At 50.0% G+C, this 13,892-nt stretch overlaps 1 long non-coding RNA gene across 1 annotated transcript in view; it reads right to left on the reverse strand.

The window, feature by feature from the left end:
• LOC144490401 (uncharacterized) overlaps positions 1–13,525 on the reverse strand; it is a 33,286-nt gene extending 19,761 nt beyond the window's left edge. The window contains exons 1-10 of the long non-coding RNA XR_013497246.1: positions 13,459–13,525; positions 12,354–12,414; positions 11,107–11,167; positions 10,050–10,110; positions 8,860–8,920; positions 7,474–7,530; positions 5,876–5,936; positions 4,479–4,539; positions 3,020–3,080; positions 1,422–1,482 (exon numbers count right to left, since the gene is read on the reverse strand). This is a non-coding gene — a long non-coding RNA (uncharacterized LOC144490401). The remainder of the gene's footprint in view (positions 1–1,421; positions 1,483–3,019; positions 3,081–4,478; positions 4,540–5,875; positions 5,937–7,473; positions 7,531–8,859; positions 8,921–10,049; positions 10,111–11,106; positions 11,168–12,353; positions 12,415–13,458) is intronic.
• Between the last annotated feature and the right edge of the window lie 367 nt (positions 13,526–13,892).

Here is a 13,892-nt window from a genome sequence, read left to right on the forward strand (position 1 = left end):
ATCATCAGTAAATAACGTGACAAGAATTCAGGCAGGTTACGTACAAGGGTCAGAGCCAAAAGGGTTTTCAGATGTAGGAGACATTTGTTTCTCAGGGTAAGTACAGAGTAACGATCCCACTACACTGTCCCCCATCAAACACTCCCAGGACAGGTACAGCACAGGGTTAGATACAGAGTAAAGCTCCCTCTACACTGTCCCCCATCAAACACTCCCAGGACAGGGACAGCACAGGGTTAGATACAGAGTAAAGCTCCCTCTACACTGTCCAAATCAAACACTCCCAGGACAGGGACAGCACAGGGTTAGATACAGAGTAAAGCTCCCTTTACACTGTCCCCATCAAACACTCCCAAGGAAAGGTACAGCACGGGGTTAGATACAGAGTCAAGCTCCCTCGACACTGTCCCCCATCAAACACTCCCAGGACAGGTACAGCACAGGGTTAGATACAGAGTAAAGCTCCCTCTACACTGTCCCCATCAAACACTCCCAGGACAGGTACAGCACGGGGTTAGATACAGAGTAAAGCTCCCTCTCCACTGTCCCCCATCAAACACCCGCAGGACAGGGACAGCACAGGGTTAGATACAGAGTAAAGCTCCCTTTACACTGTCCCCATCAAACACACCCAGGACAGGTACAGCACGGGGTTAGATACAGAGTAAAGCTCCCTCAACACTGTCCCCATCAAACACTCCCAGGACAGGTACAGCATGGGGATAGATACAGAGTAAAGCTCCCTCTACACTGTCCCCATCAAACACTCCCAAGGAAAGGTACAGCACGGGGTTAGATACAGAGTAAAGCACCCTTCACACTGTCCAAATCAAACACTCCCAGGACAGGTACAGCACGGGGTTAGATACAGAGTAAAGCTCCCTCTACACTGTCCCCATCAAACACTCCCAGGACAGGTACAGCACGGGGTTAGATACAGAGTAAAGCTCCCTCTACACTGTCCCCATCAAACACTCCCAAGGAAAGGTACAGCACGGGGTTAGATACAGAGTAAAGCACCCTTCACACTGTCCAAATCAAACACTCCCAGGACAGGTACAGCACGGGGTTAGATACAGAGTAAAGCTCCCTCTACACTGTCCCCATCAAACACTCCCAGGACAGGTACAGCACGGGGTTAGATACAGAGTAAAGCTCCCACTACACTGTCCCCATCAAACACTCCCAGGACAGGTACAGCACGGGGTTAGATACAAAGATCTCCATATTAGGTTTAGAAAGTCAGAACGTGTCCCAGGTACATTCGGCACAGCTGTGTCACGGGTCAGACACTGACTGCTTCCTTGACTGGGTTCTCTTCCTCTCAGCCAGCACATGGCGGTACAAACTACTCATGGGACAAGAGTAGGTACCGTGGCTGTGGGCTCAGCGACAGACCCACCACATGGTCAGAATCGTACCTGTGACATTGCAATCGTGTCAGCGTGTGTGTTGATTCCCACATCTGTTCCAGATTCCAACCTGTAATAAACCACACAGAAAATTACCAGATAAAGAGGAAAAGTCGCCCCTTTCACAATCCCTAACGTACATTACTATGGTGAGCAGAGGGGAGGATAGAGTCAGAGATTTACAGCATGGACACAGGCCCTTCGGCCCAACTTGTCCATGCCGCCCTTATTTTCAAACCCCGAAGCGAGTCCCAATTGCCCACATTTGGCCCATATCCCTCTATACCCATCGTACCCATGTAACTGTCTAAAACCCCTTTTTAAAAGATAAAATGGTCCCCGCCTCTACTACTGCCTCGGGCAGCTTGTTCCAGACACTCACCACCCTCTGTGCGAATAAATTGCCCCTCTGGACACTTTTGTATCTCTCTCCTCTCACCATAGACCGATGCCCTCTAGTTTTAGACTCCCCGACCTTTGGGAAAAGATATTGACTATCTTTTAGTTACAGAGTAAAGCTCCCTCTACACCGTCCCACATCAAACACTCCCAGGGCAGGTACAGCACGGGGTTAGATACAGAGTCAAGCTCCCTCTACACTGTCCCCATCAAACACTCTCAGGACAGGTACAGCACGGGATTAGGTACAGAGTAAAGCTCCCTCTACACTGTCCCCCATCAAACACTCCCAGGACAGGTGCAGCACGTGGTTAGATACAGAGTAAAGCTCCCTCGACACTGTCCCCCATCAAACACTCCCAGGACAGGTACAGCATGGGGATAGATACAGAGTAAAGCTCCCTCTACACTGTCCCCATCAAACACACCCAGGACAGGTGCAGCACGTGGTTAGATACAGAGTAAAGCTCCCTCGACACTGTCCCAAATCAAACACTCCCAGGACAGGTACAGCACGGGGTTAGATACAGAGTAAAGCACCCTTCACACTGTCCAAATCAAACACTCCCAGGACAGGTACAGCACAGGGTTAGATACAGAGTAAAGCTCCCTCTACACTGTCCCCCATCAAACACTCCCAGGACGGGTAAAGCACGGGGTCAGAAACGGAGTAAAGCTCCCTCTACATTATCCCCCATCAAAGGCTCCTGGAACGGGGTTTGATACAGAGTCAAGCCCCCTCGACACTGACACATCAAACACGCCCAGGATAGGTACAGCACGGGGTTAGATACAGAGTAAAGCTCCCTCTCCACTGTCCCCCATCAAACACCCGCGGGACAGGGACAGCACAGGGTTAGATACAGAGTAAAGCTCCCTTTACACTGTCCCCATCAAACACTCCCAGGACAGGTACAGTACGGGGTTATATACAGAGTAAAGCACCCTTCACACTGTCCAAATCAAACACTCTCAGGACAGGTACAGCACGGGGTTAGATACAAAGATCTCCAGATTAGGTTCAGAAAGTCAGAACTTGTCCCAGGTACATTCGGCACAGCTGTGTCACGGGTCAGACACTGACTGCTTCCTTGACTGGGTTCTCTTCCTCTCAGCCAGCACATGGCGGTACAAACTACTCATGGGACAAGAGTAGGTACCGTGGCTGTGGGCTCAGCGACAGACCCACCACATGGTCAGAATCGTACCTGTGACATTGCAATCGTGTCAGCGTGTGTGTTGATTCACACATCTGTTCCAGATTCCAACCTGTAATAAACCACACAGAAAATTACCAGATAAAGAGGAAAAGTCGCCCCTTTCACAATCCCTAACGTACATTACTATGGTGAGCAGAGGGGAGGATAGAGTCACAGAGATTTACAGCATGGAAATCGGCCCTTCGGCCCAACGTGTCCATGCCACCCTTTTTTTCAAACCCCTAAGCTAGTCCCAATTGCCCGCATTTCGCCCACATCCCTCTGTACCCATCGTACCCATCTAACTGTCTAAAACCCCTTTTTAAAAGATAAAATGGTCCCACCTCTACGACTACCTCTGGCAGCTTGTTCCAGACACTCACCACCCTGTGAGAGAAAAAAGTGCCCATCTGGACACTTCTGTATCTCCCCCCCTCACCTTAAACCTATGCCCTCTAGTTTTAGACTCCCCGACCTTTGGGAAAAGTTATTGACTATCTTTTAGATCGAGTAAAGCACTCTCTACACTGTCATCAAACATTCCAGGAACAGGTAGTTGTGTCAGATACAGAGTAAAGCTCCCGCCACACTGTCCCCATCAAGCACTCCCAGAACAGGTACAGCACGGAGTTAGATACACAGTAAAGCTCCCGCCACACTGTCCCCCATCAAACACTCGCAGGACAGGTACAGCACGGGGTTAGATACAGAGTAAAGCTCCCTCGACACTGTCCCCATCAAACACTCCCAGGATAGGTACAGCACGGGGTTAGATACAGAGTAAAGCTCCCTCTCCACTGTCCCCCATCAAACACTCCCAGGACAGGTACAGCATGGGGTTAGATACAGAGTAAAGCTCCCTCTACACTGTCCCCATCAAACACTCCCAGGACAGGTACAGCACGGGGTTAGATACAGAGTAAAGCTCCCTCTCCACTGTCCCCCATCAAACACTCCCAGGACAGGTACAGCATGGGGTTAGATACAGAGTAAAGCTCCCTCTACACTGTCCCCATCAAACACTCCCAGGACAGGTACAGCACGGGGTTAGATACAGAGTAAAGCTCCCTCTACACTGTCCCCATCAAACACTCCCAGGACAGGTACAGCATGGGGTTAGATACAGAGTAAAGCTCCCTCTACACTGTCCCCATCAAACACTCCCAGGACAGGTACAGCACGGGGTTAGATACAGAGTAAAGCTCCCTCTACACTGTCCCCATCAAACACTCCCAGGACAGGTACAGCATGGGGTTAGATACAAAGATCTCCATATTAGGTCTAGAAAGTCAGAACTTGTCCCAGTTCCATTCGGCACAGCTGTGTCACGGGTCAGACACTGACTGCTTCCTTGACTGGGTTCTCTTCCTCTCAGCCAGCACATGGCGGTACAAACTACTCATGGGACAAGAGTAGGTACCGTGGCTGTGGGCTCAGCGACAGACCCACCACATGGTCAGAATCGTACCTGTGACATTGCGATCGTGTCAGCGTGTGTGTTGATTCACACATCTGTTCCAGATTCCAACCTGTAATAAACCACACAGAAAATTACCAGATAAAGAGGAAAAGTCGCCCCTTTCACAATCCCTAACGTACATTACTATGGTGAGCAGAGGGGAGGATAGAGTCACAGAGATTAACAGCATGGAAACCGGCCCTTCGGCCCAACGTGTCCATGCCACGTCTTTTTTTCAAACCCCTAAGCTAGTCCCAATTGCCCGCATTTCGCCCACATCCCTCTGTCCCCATGTAACTGTCTAAAACCCCTTTTTAAAAGATAAAATGGTCCCACCTCTACTACTACCTCGGGCAGCTTGTTCCAGACACTCACCACCCTCTGTGCGAACAAATTGCCCCTCTGGACACTTTTGTATCTCTCTCCTCTCACCATAGACCGATGCCCTCTAGTTTTAGACACCCCGACCTTTGGGAAAAGATATTGACTATCTTTTAGTTACAGAGTAAAGCTCCAATCTACACCGCCCTCCATCAAACACTCCCAGGACAGGTACAGCACGGGGTTAGATACAGAGTCAAGCTCCCTCTCCACTGTCCCCCATCAAACACTCCCAGGACAGGTACAGCACGGGGTTAGATACAGAGTAAAGCCCCCTCTACACTGTCCCACATCAAACACTAGCAGGACAGGTACAGCACAGGGTTCGATAAAGGGGAAAGCTCCCTCTACACTGTCCCCCATAAAGCACTCGCAGGACAGGCACAGCACGGGGTTAGATACAGAGTAAAGCTCCCTCTACACTGTCCCCCATCAAACACTCCCAGGACAGGTACAGCACGGGGTTAGATACAGAGTCAAGCTCCCTCTACACTGTCCCCCATCAAACACTCCCAGGACAGGTACAGCACGGGGTTAGATACAGAGTACAGCTCCCTCTACACTGTCCCCATCAAACACTCCCAAGGAAAGGTACAGCACGGGGTTAGATACAGAGTAAAGCACCCTTCACACTGTCCAAATCAAACACTCCCAGGACAGGTACAGCACGGGGTTAGATACAGAGTAAAGCTCCCTCTACACTGTCCCCATCAAACACTCCCAGGACAGGTACAGCACGGGGTTAGATACAGAGTAAAGCTCCCTCTACACTGTCCCCATCAAACACTCCCAGGACAGGTACAGCACGGGGTTAGATACAAAGATCTCCATATTAGGTTTAGAAAGTCAGAACGTGTCCCAGGTACATTCGGCACAGCTGTGTCACGGGTCAGACACTGACTGCTTCCTTGACTGGGTTCTCTTCCTCTCAGCCACCACATGGCGGTACAAACTACTCATGGGACAAGAGTAGGTACCGTGGCTGTGGGCTCAGCGACAGACCCACCACATGGTCAGAATCGTACCTGTGACATTGCAATCGTGTCAGCGTGTGTGTTGATTCCCACATCTGTTCCAGATTCCAACCTGTAATAAACCACACAGAAAATTACCAGATAAAGAGGAAAAGTCGCCCCTTTCACAATCCCTAACGTACATTACTATGGTGAGCAGAGGGGAGGATAGAGTCAGAGATTTACAGCATGGACACAGGCCCTTCGGCCCAACTTGTCCATGCCGCCCTTATTTTCAAACCCCGAAGCGAGTCCCAATTGCCCACATTTGGCCCATATCCCTCTATACCCATCGTACCCATGTAACTGTCTAAAACCCCTTTTTAAAAGATAAAATGGTCCCCGCCTCTACTACTGCCTCGGGCAGCTTGTTCCAGACACTCACCACCCTCTGTGCGAATAAATTGCCCCTCTGGACACTTTTGTATCTCTCTCCTCTCACCATAGACCGATGCCCTCTAGTTTTAGACTCCCCGACCTTTGGGAAAAGATATTGACTATCTTTTAGTTACAGAGTAAAGCTCCCTCTACACCGTCCCACATCAAACACTCCCAGGGCAGGTACAGCACGGGGTTAGATACAGAGTCAAGCTCCCTCTACACTGTCCCCATCAAACACTCTCAGGACAGGTACAGCACGGGATTAGGTACAGAGTAAAGCTCCCTCTACACTGTCCCCCATCAAACACTCCCAGGACAGGTGCAGCACGTGGTTAGATACAGAGTAAAGCTCCCTCGACACTGTCCCCCATCAAACACTCCCAGGACAGGTACAGCATGGGGATAGATACAGAGTAAAGCTCCCTCTACACTGTCCCCATCAAACACACCCAGGACAGGTGCAGCACGTGGTTAGATACAGAGTAAAGCTCCCTCGACACTGTCCCAAATCAAACACTCCCAGGACAGGTACAGCACGGGGTTAGATACAGAGTAAAGCACCCTTCACACTGTCCAAATCAAACACTCCCAGGACAGGTACAGCACAGGGTTAGATACAGAGTAAAGCTCCCTCTACACTGTCCCCCATCAAACACTCCCAGGACGGGTAAAGCACGGGGTCAGAAACGGAGTAAAGCTCCCTCTACATTATCCCCCATCAAAGGCTCCTGGAACGGGGTTTGATACAGAGTCAAGCCCCCTCGACACTGACACATCAAACACGCCCAGGATAGGTACAGCACGGGGTTAGATACAGAGTAAAGCTCCCTCTCCACTGTCCCCCATCAAACACCCGCGGGACAGGGACAGCACAGGGTTAGATACAGAGTAAAGCTCCCTTTACACTGTCCCCATCAAACACTCCCAGGACAGGTACAGTACGGGGTTATATACAGAGTAAAGCACCCTTCACACTGTCCAAATCAAACACTCTCAGGACAGGTACAGCATGGGGTTAGATACAAAGATCTCCATATTAGGTTCAGAAAGTCAGAACTTGTCCCAGGTACATTCGGCACAGCTGTGTCACGGGTCAGACACTGACTGCTTCCTTGACTGGGTTCTCTTCCTCTCAGCCAGCACATGGCGGTACAAACTACTCATGGGACAAGAGTAGGTACCGTGGCTGTGGGCTCAGCGACAGACCCACCACATGGTCAGAATCGTACCTGTGACATTGCGATCGTGTCAGCGTGTTGATTCACACATCTGTTCCAGACTCCAACCTGTAATGAACCACACAGAAAATTACCAGATAAAGAGGAAAAGTCGCCCCTTTCACAATCCCTAACGTACATTACTATGGTGAGCAGAGGGGAGGATAGAGTCACAGAGATTTACAGCATGGAAATCGGCCCTTCGGCCCAACGTGTCCATGCCACCCTTTTTTTCAAACCCCTAAGCTAGTCCCAATTGCCCGCATTTCGCCCACATCCCTCTGTACCCATCGTACCCATCTAACTGTCTAAAACCCCTTTTTAAAAGATAAAATGGTCCCACCTCTACGACTACCTCTGGCAGCTTGTTCCAGACACTCACCACCCTGTGAGAGAAAAAAGTGCCCATCTGGACACTTCTGTATCTCCCCCCCTCACCTTAAACCTATGCCCTCTAGTTTTAGACTCCCCGACCTTTGGGAAAAGTTATTGACTATCTTTTAGATCGAGTAAAGCACTCTCTACACTGTCATCAAACATTCCAGGAACAGGTAGTTGTGTCAGATACAGAGTAAAGCTCCCGCCACACTGTCCCCATCAAGCACTCCCAGAACAGGTACAGCACGGAGTTAGATACACAGTAAAGCTCCCTCGACACTGTCCCCATCAAACACTCCCAGGATAGGTACAGCACGGGGTTAGATACAGAGTAAAGCTCCCTCTCCACTGTCCCCCATCAAACACTCCCAGGACAGGTACAGCATGGGGTTAGATACAGAGTAAAGCTCCCTCTACACTGTCCCCATCAAACACTCCCAGGACAGGTACAGCACGGGGTTAGATACAGAGTAAAGCTCCCTCTCCACTGTCCCCCATCAAACACTCCCAGGACAGGTACAGCATGGGGTTAGATACAGAGTAAAGCTCCCTCTACACTGTCCCCATCAAACACTCCCAGGACAGGTACAGCACGGGGTTAGATACAGAGTAAAGCTCCCTCTACACTGTCCCCATCAAACACTCCCAGGACAGGTACAGCATGGGGTTAGATACAGAGTAAAGCTCCCTCTACATTATCCCCCATCAAACACTCCCAGGACAGGTACAGCATGGGGTTAGATACAGAGTAAAGCTTCCTCTACACTGTCCCCATCAAACACTCCCAGGACAGGTACAGCACGGGGTTAGATACAAAGATCTCCATATTAGGTTTAGAAAGTCAGAACTTGTCCCAGTTCCATTCGGCACAGCTGTGTCACGGGTCAGACACTGACTGCTTCCTTGACTGGGTTCTCTTCCTCTCAGCCAGCACATGGCGGTACAAACTACTCATGGGACAAGAGTAGGTACCGTGGCTGTGGGCTCAGCGACAGACCCACCACATGGTCAGAATCGTACCTGTGACATTGCAATCGTGTCAGCGTGTGTGTTGATTCACACATCTGTTCCAGATTCCAACCTGTAATGAACCACACAGAAAATTACCAGATAAAGAGGAAAAGTCGCCCCTTTCACAATCCCTAACGTACATTACTATGGTGAGCAGAGGGGAGGATAGAGTCACAGAGATTAACAGCATGGAAACCGGCCCTTCGGCCCAACGTGTCCATGCCACGTCTTTTTTTCAAACCCCTAAGCTAGTCCCAATTGCCCGCATTTCGCCCACATCCCTCTGTCCCCATGTAACTGTCTAAAACCCCTTTTTAAAAGATAAAATGGTCCCACCTCTACTACTACCTCTGGCAGCTTGTTCCAGACACTCACCACCCTCTGTGCGAACAAATTGCCCCTCTGGACACTTTTGTATCTCTCTCCTCTCACCATAGACCGATGCCCTCTAGTTTTAGACACCCCGACCTTTGGGAAAAGATATTGACTATCTTTTAGTTACAGAGTAAAGCTCCAATCTACACCGCCCTCCATCAAACACTCCCAGGACAGGTACAGCACGGGGTTAGATACAGAGTCAAGCTCCCTCTCCACTGTCCCCCATCACACACTCCCAGGACAGGTACAGCACGGGGTTAGATACAGAGTAAAGCCCCCTCTACACTGTCCCACATCAAACACTAGCAGGACAGGTACAGCACAGGGTTCGATAAAGGGGAAAGCTCCCTCTACACTGTCCCCCATAAAGCACTCGCAGGACAGGCACAGCACGGGGTTAGATACAGAGTAAAGCTCCCTCTACACTGTCCCCCATCAAACACTCCCAGGACAGGTACAGCACGGGGTTAGATACAGAGTCAAGCTCCCTCTACACTGTCCCCCATCAAACACTCCCAGGACAGGTACAGCACGGGGTTAGATACAGAGTAAAGCTCCCTCTACACTGTCCCCCATCAAACACTCCCAGGACAGGTACAGCATGGGGTTAGATACAAAGATCTCCATATTAGGTTTAGAAAGTCAGAACGTGTCCCAGGTACATTCGGCACAGCTGTGTCACGGGTCAGACACTGACTGCTTCCTTGACTGGGTTCTCTTCCTCTCAGCCAGCACATGGCGGTACAAACTACTCATGGGACAAGAGTAGGTACCGTGGCTGTGGGCTCAGCGACAGACCCACCACATGGTCAGAATCGTACCTGTGACATTGCGATCGTGTCAGCGTGTGTGTTGATTCCCACATCTGTTCCAGATTCCAACCTGTAATAAACCACACAGAAAATTACCAGATAAAGAGGAAAAGTTGCCCCTTTCACAATCCCTAACGTACATTACTATGGTGAGCAGAGGGGAGGATAGAGTCAGAGAGATTTACAGCATGGACACAGGCCCTTCGGCCCAACTTGTCCATGCCGCCCTTTTTTTCAAACCCCGAAGCGAGTCCCAATTGCCCGCATTTGGCCCATATCCCTCTGTACCCATCGTACCCATGTAACTGTCTAAAACCCCTTTTTAAAAGATAAAATGGTCCCCGCCTCTTCTACTGCCTCGGGCAGCTTGTTCCAGACACTCACCACCCTCTGTGCGAATAAATTGCCCCTCTGGACACTTTTGTATCTCTCTCTCCCTCACCATAGACCGATGCCTTCTAGTTTTAGACTCCCCGACCTTTGGGAAAAGATATTGACTATCTTTTAGTTACAGAGTAAAGCTCCAATCTACACCGCCCCCCATCAAACACTCCCAGGGCAGGTACAGCACGGGGTTAGAGACAGAGTAAAGCTCCCTCTACACTGTCCCCCATCAAACACTCCCAGGACAGGTACAGCACGGGGTTAGATACAGAGTAAAGCTCCCTCTACACTGTCCCCATCAAACACTCCCAGGACAGGTACAGCACGGGGTTAGATACAGAGTAAAGCTCCCTCTACACTGTCCCCATCAAACACTCCCAGGACAGGTACAGCACGGGGTTAGATACAGAGTAAAGCTCCCTCTACACTGTCCCCATCAAACACTCCCAGGACAGGTACAGCACGGGATTAGGTACAAAGATCTCCATATTAGGTTTAGAAAGTCAGAACGTGTCCCAGGTACATTCGGCACAGCTGTGTCACGGGTCAGACACTGACTGCTTCCTTGACTGGGTTCTCTTCCTCTCAGCCACCACATGGCGGTACAAACTACTCATGGGACAAGAGTAGGTACCATGGCTGTGGGCTCAGCGACAGACCCACCACATGGTCAGAATCGTACCTGTGACATTGCAATCGTGTCAGCGTGTGTGTTGATTCACACATCTGTTCCAGATTCCAACCTGTAATAAACCACGCAGAAAATTACCAGATAAAGAGGAAAAGTCGCCCCTTTCACAATCCCTAACGTACATTACTATGGTGAGCAGAGGGGAGGATAGAGTCACAGAGATTTACAGCATGGACACAGGCCCTTCGGCCCAACTTGTCCATGCCACCTCTTTTTTTCAAAGCCCGAAGCTCGTCCCTATTGCCTGCATTTGGCCTATATCCCTCCGTACCCATGTAACTGCCTGAATGCTTTTTAAAAGACAAAATTGTACCCGCCTCTACTGCCGCCTCTGGCTGCTTGTTCCAGACACTCACCACCCTGAGAGAGAAAAAAGTGCCCCTCTGGACACTTCTGTTTCTCTCCCCCCCTCACGTTAAACCTGTGCCCTCTAGTTTTAGACTCCCTGACCTTTGGGAAAAGATCTTGACTATCTTTTAGATGGAGTAAAGCACTCTCTACACTGTCATCAAACATTCCAAGAACAGGTACAGTAGTGTCAGATACAGAGTAAAGCTCCCTCTACACTGTCCCCCATCAAACATCCCAGGAGAGGTACAGCACGGGGTTAGATACAGAGTAAAGCTCCCTCGACACTGTCCCGATCAAACACTCCCAGGACAGGTACAGCACGGGGTTAGATACACAGTAAAGTTCCCTCTACACTGTCCCCCATCAAACACTCCCAGGACAGGTACAGCACAGGGCGAGATTCAGAGAAAAGCTCCCGCTACACTGTCCCCATCAAACACTCCCAGGACAGGTACAGCACAGGGTCAGATACAGAGTAAAGCTCCCTCTGCACTGTCCCCATCAAACACTCCCAGGACAGGTACAGCACGGGGTTAGATACAGAGTAAAGCGCCCTCTACACTGTCCCCCATCAAACACTCCCAGGACAGGTACAGCACGGGGTTAGATACAGAGTAAAGCGCCCTCTACACTGTCCCCCATCAAACACTCCCAGGACAGGTACAGCATGGGGTTAGATACAAAGATCTCCATATTAGGTTTAGAAAGTCAGAACTTGTCCCAGTTCCATTCGGCACAGCTGTGTCACGGGTCAGACACTGACTGCTTCCTTGACTGGGTTCTCTTCCTCTCAGCCAGCACATGGCGGTACAAACTACTCATGGGACAAGAGTAGGTACCGTGGCTGTGGGCTCAGCGACAGACCCACCACATGGTCAGAATCGTACCTGTGACATTGCAATCGTGTCAGCGTGTGTGTTGATTCACACATCTGTTCCAGATTCCAACCTGTAATAAACCACACAGAAAATTACCAGATAAAGAGGAAAAGTCGCCCCTTTCACAATCCCTAACGTACATTACTATGGTGAGCAGAGGGGAGGATAGAGTCAGAGATTTACAGCATGGACACAGGCCCTTCGGCCCAACTTGTCCATGCCGCCCTTTTTTTCAAACTCCTAAGCTAGTCCCTATCGCACGCATTTGGCCCATATCCCTCTGTACCCATGTAACTGCCTGAATGCTTTTTAAAAGACAAAATTGTACCCGCCTCTACTACTGCCTCTGGCTGCTTGTTCCAGACACTCACCACCCTGAGAGAGAAAAAAGTGCCCCTCTGGACACTTCTGTATCTCTCCCCCCTCACCTTAAACCTATGCCCTCTAGTTTTAGACTCCCTGACCTTTGATAAAAGATCTTGACTATCTTTTAGATGGAGTAAAGCACTCTCTACACTGTCATCAAACATTCCAAGAACAGGTACAGTACAGTGTCAGATACAGAGTAAAGCTCCCTCTACACTGTCCCCATCAAACATTCCCAGGACAGGTACAGCACGGGGTTAGATACAGAGTAAAGCTCCCTCTACACTGTCCCCATCAAACACTCCCAGGACAGGTACAGCACGGGGTTAGATACAGAGTAAAGCTCCCTCTACACTGTCCCCATCAAACACTCCCAGGACAGGTACAGCACGGGGTTAGATACAGAGTAAAGCTCCCTCTACACTGTCCCCATCAAACACTCCCAGGACAGGTACAGCACGGGGTTAGATACAGAGTAAAGCTCCCTCTACACTGTCCCCCATCAAACACTCCCAGGACAGGTACAGCATGGGGTTAGATACAAAGATCTCCATATTAGGTTTAGAAAGTCAGAACTTGTCCCAGGTACATTCGGCACAGCTGTGTCACGGGTCAGACACTGACTGCTTCCTTGACTGGGTTCTCTTCCTCTCAGCCAGCACATGGCGGTACAAACTACTCATGGGACAAGAGTAGGTACCGTGGCTGTGGGCTCAGCGACAGACCCACCACATGGTCAGAATCGTACCTGTGACATTGCGATCGTGTCAGCGTGTGTGTTGATTCCCACATCTGTTCCAGATTCCAACCTGTAATAAAGCACACAGAAAATGACCAGATAAAGAGGAAAAGTCGCCCCTTTCACAATCCCTAACGTACATTACTATGGTGAGCAGAGGGGAGGATGGAGTCAGAGAGATTTACAGCATGGAAACAGGCCCTTCGGCCCAACTTGTCCATGACGCCCTTTTGTTTTGAAAACCCCTAAGCTAATCCCAATTGCCCGCATTTGGCCCATATCCCTCTATACCCATCGTACCCATGTAACTATCTAAATGCTTTTTAAAAGATAAAATTGTACCCGCCTCTACTACTCCCTCTGGCAGCTCGTTCCAGACACTCACCACCCTCTGTGTGAAAAAATTGCCCCTCTGGACACTTTTGTATCTCTCCCCTCTCATC

Source organism: Mustelus asterias, unplaced genomic scaffold, assembly GCF_964213995.1.
Source record: "Mustelus asterias unplaced genomic scaffold, sMusAst1.hap1.1 HAP1_SCAFFOLD_3236, whole genome shotgun sequence".
NCBI classification, from domain to species: Eukaryota; Metazoa; Chordata; class Chondrichthyes; order Carcharhiniformes; family Triakidae; genus Mustelus; species Mustelus asterias.